This window comes from Chiloscyllium plagiosum, chromosome 23 (assembly GCF_004010195.1).
Source record: "Chiloscyllium plagiosum isolate BGI_BamShark_2017 chromosome 23, ASM401019v2, whole genome shotgun sequence".
Lineage (NCBI taxonomy): Eukaryota > Metazoa > Chordata > Chondrichthyes > Orectolobiformes > Hemiscylliidae > Chiloscyllium > Chiloscyllium plagiosum.
The window spans coordinates 7,307,426-7,316,037 of NC_057732.1; the positions used below are offsets into that span (position 1 = coordinate 7,307,426).

An 8,612-nucleotide genomic window follows, 5' to 3' on the forward strand; every position below is an offset into this window, starting at 1 on the left:
TGCTGAAGAAGGGCTTATGCCCGAAACGTTGATTCTCCTGCTCCTTGGATGCTGCCTGACCTGCTGCGCTTTTCCAGCAACACATAGTGAAGAAGGCGTTTGGTATGCTTTCCTTTATTGGTCAGAGTATTGAGTACAGGAGTTAGGAGGTCATGTTGTGGCTGTACAGGACATTGGTTAGGCCACTTTTGGAATATTGTTTACAGTTCTGGCCTCCTTCCTATTGGAAGGATGTTGTGAAACTTGAAAGGGTTCAGAAAAGATTTACAAGAATGTTGCCAGGGTTGGAGGATTTGAGCTATAAGGAGAGGTTGAATAGGCTAGGACTGTTTTCCCTGGAGCATTGGAGACTGAGGGGTGACCTTTTAGAGGTTTATAAAATCATGAGGGGCATGGATAGGATAAATAGACAAAGTCTCTTCCCTGGAGTGGGGGAGTCCAGAACTAGAGGGCATGGGTTTAGGGTGAGAGGGGAAAGATATAAAAGAGACTTAAGGGGCAACTTTTTCACGCAGAGGGTGGGACGTGTATGGAATGAGTTGCCAGAGGATGTGGTGGAGGCTGGTACAATTGTGACATTTAAAAGGCGTCTGGATGGGTATAGGAATAGAAAGAGTTTGGAGGGATATGGGCCAGGGTTTAGGTGGGACTAGATTAGGTTAGGCTATCTGGTCGGCATGGACGAGTTGGACCAAAGAGTCTGTTTCCGTGCTGTACATCTCTATGACTCTCTGACTCTACGTAACTTTATACCTACAGGAGGCCACTGATTAAAGGGTCAGGAAAAAGATGATAACTAGGCTTTTGCTTTTTTTAGTAAATTAGAAGTCTCGCCGTCAAATCATCCACTGATTATAAAACGTAAATTCTCACGTAAGCAGGGAGGAGGAAGTGTGTGGTTTTGCAGAGCCTCATGCAAGAACCCTAGTGGCAGCTCCAAGTACACTAAGTGAGCAAGTTCCATGTCCAGGACTCTGCTCCTGTTCCAGCACCATTGCCAAGCTATACTGCTGATAGTATTTTATCTTAACTGCCCTCTCGCGACCTCCCCCAGCTTGGAGAATGGTGTGTGGGGATTTGAATATAGCTTAGTCTGGGGTTATATATCAATAGGAAAAAGATGGCAGAATTCAATCTTCTCCTGAAGTGTTGAGAAAGAAAGGTCCTTGCATTGAAGTGTCATGGCTTCAGGACGTTACAATCTTACAGCCAATCATTTGAAGATTGTAATAGAGGAAAGGCACAGCTAGCAATTTGTGCGCTGTACAGTCTCCCAGAACTGCAGTGCTGATAAAGGCAAATTATTGCGGGTTACTGAAAATCTGACATAAAAACAAAAACGGAACGCAGGAAGTATTCGACAAGTTTGTCTATAGATAGGGAGAATCTGCTCCTTTTCCTAAAAGATAAAAGAATAAGAGGACATAGATTGAAAGTGATTTGCAGATGAATCGATGTTGTTTTGACACAGTGAACACTTAGGGTATGGAATGCATTGCCTGGAATTGGGGTGGAGGCAGACTGAGATGAGTCAATTGATTCAGTTCAGGAGTTGTTGGATGGTTATTTGGATTGAAACGGTGTGCAGGGACCTGGGGAAAAGGTGGGCGAATGGTACTGGGTAGAGGAACACTTACAGGTGTATTGGGCTGAATGGCCTCCTTCTGGGCTGTAACAATGGCGTGATTCTGTGATAAAGTTATTTTTAATTCATCATCATAGATCATCATAGATATAAATATTAGCCAGAACAGCCAGCAGAACTGCCCCTGCTCTTTTTTTCTGTCCTTAATGAGTGTGACTATGTCATTGTGATGAAGGCCAAAGTTCTATCCATTGCCACTGAGCATGACCGGACAGCCTCACTGGGAGGCAAGCTATGCAAATGTTTGCTGGTGCAATGTAAGAGCAGGGAGTTGCTAAGTGATGTATAGAATAAGGTATGTCCTCACAGCTCACCGTATCAGCCTACGACAAACTGCCTCTGCTGAAGTGCCTTTCCAGAATGTTTTAAATGAGTCCCGTTTCTTGTGTGGTCGTTTCCTGATGAAGAGCTTTTGTTTGAAATGTCGACTCTCCTGCTCCTTGGATTAGATTAGATTAGATTAGATTAGATTAGATTAGATTAGATTAGATTAGATTAGATTAGATTAGATTAGATTACCCGGGTCTCTGGCGCTGTGAGGCAGCAGTGCTAACCACTGTGCCACCGTGCCGCCCACAGGATGCTGCCTGACCGGCTGTACTCTCCCAGCGCCACACTTTTTGATTCTGATCTCCAGCATCTGCCGTCCTCACTTTCTCCCCGTTTCTGGTGTAGTCAACAATTAAAACAATACATTTTTAAAAATTCATTCACGGGATGATGTCATCGCTGGTTAGGCCAGCATTTGTTGCCCATCCTGGAGGGCAGTTAAGAGTCAGCCACATCGCTGTGGGTCTGGAGTCACATGTTGGCCAGATCAGATAAGGATGGCCATTTCCTTCACTAAAGAACATTAGTGAACCAGATGAGTTTTTTTTTCCTGACAATTAACAACAGTTTCCGGGTTATCATCAGACTCTTTAATTCCAGACTTTTCCTGAATTCAAATTCCACCATCTGCTGTGGTAGGATTTGAACCCAGGTCCCCAGAACATTTCCTGGGTCTCTGGATTAATAGTCCAGTGACAATACCAGTAGGCCATTGCGTCCCCTCAAATAACTAAAATAGTGGCCTAAACGGAGCAAGTCAAAAAATGGACAAAATTGGCATACTTCATTAAAGTGTAGCATTGGGCAGAGCATAATTTAATTATCATATTACCATTCTGTCCAGTCCTATCTAAAATAAATGCCTGTGCAATCATAGGACTGTGCCGCACTTTGGCCGTATCACTGTGTTTGAAAATGTAAACTGGCAGTCTTGGGTTTAGTAAACTCTTGAACAAATTCAATAGAAGGTTTACCCATTTTTAGTTTACTTGTAACTTGACCTATGTTATTGCTGTCCAAAATGTGGTCTTCATTGTAACCTCTGTCTCAGATATACTAACAGCTGTTTGGTAATGCAGAACTTGACCTAAAAACAAAAGACACACTTTGTTGAAGCTTTTCATTTGCACTCATCAGGACATTTTGCAAGAATACCAATTCGAGTGGAAAACCACCATTTATATTGCATCAGAGGAGAGTGCTGATTAGTTGGCAAACAGACAATGAGTTGCAGAGGCAGTGTCATGGAGAATGCATCCATTAATGCTAACCAACGGGCACAGCTTCTTACTCAGTGCCAAATGCTGCATGTGCCCAGAATTTCCCATATGGAACTCTAAGGTCGCTTCCAGGTGTTACCCATGCTATGCAAAGGTGGAAAGTTTAGTATATATGTTTGTAATTTTGTGACTAGTTGCAGAATTGTTCATTTGTAATTGAACAATATTTAATCCTGTGCAATTGAGAGAGATCATTAAAGCAAGAGTAGCAATGGTTGGTTAAAAAAAATAGGAATTTAAAGATGAGCAAAGATAGCATCCTGGAAGTCAGACAACAGTATTGAAGTTGGTGATTTATTGTAGTGATCTCTAATCTCTATCAATGGTAGGGCCTTGGGTAGTGTTGTAGAACAGAGGGACCGAGGGGTGCAGTACATAATTCTTTGACCTTTACGTCACATATAGACAGGGTCACAAAAATGGCATATGGCACACTTGCCTTCATTGCTCAGTCTTTTGTGTATAGGAGTTGGGACATCATGTTGAAGTTGTACAGGACATTGGTGAGGCCTTGTCTGGAAAACGGTGTCCAGTTCTGGTCGCCCAGTTATAGGAAGGATATTATCAGGCTGGAGAGAGTTCAGAAGAAGTTTACCAGTATGTTGCCAGGTATGGGAGATTTGAGTTATAAAGAAATGCTGAATAGGCTGGGACTTTTTTCATTAAATTGTGGGAGGTTGAGAGTCAATCTGATAGAAGTTTATAAAATATTGAGGGGTACGGACTGTGTTAATGGTTGTTGTCTTTTCCCAAGGGATTTCAAGTCCATGGGACACATTTTTAAGGTGGCATTTAAAAAGACAGAGCAAGCAATTTTTTTACACAGAATGTGGTTGATGTGTGGAATGAACTTTCTGAGGAAGTGGTGGATGTGGGTACAATTACAACGTATAAAATACATTTGCATAAGTGCATGAATAGAATCATAGAGTCACAGAGGTATACAGCACGGGAACAGACCCTTCAGTCCAACTTGTCCATGCCAACCAGATATCTTAAACTAATCTAATCCCATTTGCCAGCACATGGTCCATGTCCCCCTAAATTCTTTCTATTCATATACCCATCTAGACGCCTTTTAGAGTCATAGAGATGTACAGCTTGGAAACATACCCTTCGGATCAACTTGTCCATGCTGACCAGATATCCTAATCTAGTCTAGTCCCATTTGCCAGCATTTGGTCTATATCCCTCTAAACCCTTCCTATTCATATACCCATCCAGATGCCTTTTAAATGTCATAATTGTACCAGCCATCACCACCTCCTCTGGCAACTCATTCCATACACGCAGAGATCAGAGTCGAGAATGTGGTGCTGGAAAAGCACAGCAGGTCAGGCAGCTTCCGAGGAGCAGGAGATTCGATGTTTCAGGCAAAAGTCCTTCATCAGGAATGAGCCTGATGAAGGGCTTCTGCCCGAAACGTTGACTCTCCTGTTCCTCGGATTCTGCCTGACCTGCTGTGCTTTCCAGCACCACACTCTCGACCATCATTTCAACATTCTCCATTCTACCACATTCTTAGATTAGATTACATTACAGTGTGGAAACAGGCCCTTCGGCCCAGCAAGTCCACACCGACCCGCCGAAGCGCAACCCACCCATACTCCTACATTTACCCCTTACCTAACACTACAGGCAATTTAGCATGGCCAATTCACCTGACCTGCGCATCTTTGGACTGTGGGAGGAAACCGGAGCACCCGGAGGAAACCCACGCAGACACGGGGAGAACGTGCAAACTCCACACAGTCAGTCGCCTGAGGCAGGAATTGAACCTGGGTCTCTGGCGCTCTGAGGCAGCAGTGCTAACCACTGTGCCATCGTGCCACCCATTCTGTTTTATCTTCACTTGAAAGTAAAAGTTTAAAACAAAACTGTCTTAGAAATCGTATACACCATCACCTGCACATAATTTAATGCGATTAATATACATTTAAGCGATCCCTTCTATCTATTTAAGAAATAGTTAGAGCTTATATATAAAACCAAAATTTCAAAATAAATTACATTAATAACTCCATATTCTGTACATTATGAGACATGTTGCCTGAAGGACCCTCAACAGTTTCTTCACTCCATGGCAAATAATGTTAATGAGAACCCAAAGAGATTCTATAAATACATTAAGGACAGGAGGGTAACTAGGGAGAGAATAGGGCCCCTTGAAGATCAACAAGGCAGTCTATGTGTGGAACTACAAGAGATGGGGGAGATACTAACCGAGTGTTTTGCATCAGTGCTTACTGTGGAGAAGGACACGGAAGATATAGAACTTGGGGAAATAGATGGTGACATCTTGAAAAACATCCATATTACAGAGGAGGAAGAGCTGGATGTCTTAAAACACATGAAGCTGGATAAATCCCCAGGACTTGATCAGGTGTATCCCAGAACTCTGTGGGAAGCTAGGGAAGTGATTGCTGGGCCCCTTGCTGAGATATTTGTATCATCGATAGTCACAGGTGAGATGTCGAAAGACTGGATGTTGGCTAACGTGGTGCCACTGTTTAAGAAAGGTGGTAAGGACATGCCAGGGAACTATAGACCAGTGAGCCGGACGTTAGTGGTGGATGAGTTGTTGAAGGGAATCCTGAGGGACAGGATGTACATATATTTGGAAAGGCAAGGAATGATTAGAGACAGTCAACATGGCTTTGTGCGTGGGAAGCCATGCCTCACTAACTTGACTGAGTTTTTTGAACAAGTAACAAAGAGGATTGATGAGGGCATTGGAAAGGCAAGGAATGATTAGAGACAGTCAACATGGCTTTGTGCGTGGGAAGCCATGCCTCATAACTTGACTGATTTTTTTGAACAAGTAACAAAGAGGATTGATGAGGGCAGAGCACTGGATGTGATCTATATGGACGTCAGTAAGGCGTTTGACAAGGTTCCTCATGGTAGACTGATTAGCAAGGTTAGATCTCATGGAATATAAAGAGAACTAGCCATTTGGATACAGAAGTGGCTCGAAGGTAGAAGACAGAGGGTGGTGGTGGAGGGTTGCCTTTCAGACGAGAGGCCTGTGACACGTGGAGTGCCACAAAGATCGGTGCTGGGTCCACTGTTTTTCATCATTTATAGAAGGTAAAGGAGGTATAGTTAGTAAGTTTGCAGATGAAATTAAAATTGGAGGTGTTGTGGACAGCGAAGGAGGTTACCTCAGAGTACAACAGGATCTTGACCAGATGGGCCAATGGGCTGAGAAGTGGCAGATGGAGTTTAATTCAGGAAAGATGTTGTGAAACTTAAAAGGGTTCAGAAAAGATTTACGAGGATGTTGCCCGGATTGGAGGGTTTGAGTTACAAGGGAGAGGCTGAACAGGCTGGGGCTGTTTTCCCTGGAGCGGTGGAGCCTGAGGGATGACTTGATAGAGGTTTATAAAATCATGAGGTGCATGGAGCAGGTAAATAAACAATGCCTTTTCCCTGGGTTTTGGGAGTCCAGAACTAGAGGGCATAAGTTTAGGGTGAGTGGGGAAAAATTTAAAAGGGACATAATGGACCACCTTTTCACGCAGAGGGTGGTGTGTGTATGGAATGAGCCGCTAGAGGAAGTGGTGGAAGCTGGTAAAGTTACAACATTTAAAAGACATTTGGATGGGTACATGAATAGGAAGGGTTCAGAGGGATGTGGGTCAAGTGCTGGCAAATGGAACTAGATTAGGTTAGGATATGTGGTCAGCATGGACGAGTTGGACCAAGGGGTCTGTTTCCATACTGTATATCTCTATGACTCTATGTATTTAATATTGTAAAGTCATCACGATGGTTGATGGCTTGCATCTTCTTGGTTGATTTAAGATATCTCTTTTCTCTTCAGAAATTGGTTCGAGCCCCGGCGATGTCAGTCTGTAATTTGACAGATGATGCCATTTCTCACTGGCACTCCTTGTTGTGTGTACATTATTCTTTAAGGAAAGAGTTGTAAATGCTTGCATGAGCTTCAGCATGGTGATTGCACAGATGTGCAAACCATGTAAGAACTAAAATTCCATATCCAGTACTTCCTTAGGAACCAATGTTTCAGCAATGAAAGTATTTTCATTTGACCTTCCTGTTACATCTCCCATTTTTGCTGATACGAACTATTATAAGAACAGCTGCACTCGAAACCCCAGCAGCATGGGAGGCATGTGAAAAATAACTGGTTTCATATTCCTATGACCTAATGGTATGCAGTTAGACAGACTGAATTGTTTTTAATGCTTTATTTCCCTTTGAAACATTTTCTACTTTAGTGTGTTCTGTTGCAGTACTTAGCTCGAACACATGTCTAAGTTCCTAACCAGTTCAAGTTTCTCAATTTCTCTGTCTCTTTTGGAGCTGACCTGGTATGTTTATTCAGGTTGAGAGTAACACTCTCTAAGTAAGATTATTGATATAAAGTTCCTCCAGACCTACTTTGAGGTCCTGTGGTGCAGTAAGTATAGTCCTTGCCTCGAAACTAGAAGTTCCTCGTTTGAGTCCGACTCCAGGATCCTGATGGCCACTGAACCTATATGTTCACAACATGACTGAGGAGGTTGAATGTCATCCAGTACATCTTTCCAATGGCAGATGGTGAGAATGTGAGAGTCTCCTAATTAACCATGTTAATGTAGAGGGGCACCCCCTCAAACTGTTCCACCATCAACAGGAGATAATGACTGTGGAACTGAACATAAGAGGGTGCTTTCTCTGTCTCATCATGAGTGGATGTAGAAGTCTTCTGTGTTTAGAATCTACTGTGAGTAGTATCTGAACCAGTGTGTTTAAATACCTCCCAAACTATTTCCCATTTTTAACATATTTATTCCAACATTTTTAATATTCTCAAATCCCGTGTTGAAAGAAACCAACAACATGCATCATAAAGGTGCCTGAATGTTCTCTTTGTGACACCCATAAAATGTTATAGGATGTGTGTTTAATTAACTGCAATTAGTAAGCAAAACAGAGCCTGCTGAAATGATGATCGAGTTTCACTTGTGTATCTGTGCTGCCTTTTCAGTGGTGGCTGGGTGCAGGGAAGGTTTTGCGTTGTGTGGGCGGTGGGATTGTAGGTCTTAGTTTCTGAAGTATTTCCATCTAAGAGTTATTGCCCTGCGGAAATCTGGTTTGAATTTTGATTGGTCTGCACTCCTGTGGATATGTCGTCAAAGGACCGACAAATATTTTGAAGATAGTGTAGACAATTATGGGAGAGTCGACGTTTCGGGCATAAGCCCTTCTTCAGGAATGAGGAAAGTGTGTCCAGCAGGCTAAGATAAAAGGTAGGGAGGAGGGACTTGGGGGAGGGGCGTTGGAATTGCAATAGGTGGAGGGAGGTCAAAGTGAGGGTGATAGGCCGGAGTGGGGGTGGGGCGGAGAGG

At 43.1% G+C, this 8,612-nt stretch overlaps 1 protein-coding gene across 1 annotated transcript in view; it reads left to right on the plus strand.

Moving 5' to 3' along the window:
• Window positions 1-8,612, plus strand: part of st8sia1 (ST8 alpha-N-acetyl-neuraminide alpha-2,8-sialyltransferase 1) — an 87,878-nt gene that overhangs the window by 3,435 nt on the left and 75,831 nt on the right. The gene's annotated exons all lie outside the window — the stretch shown is intronic.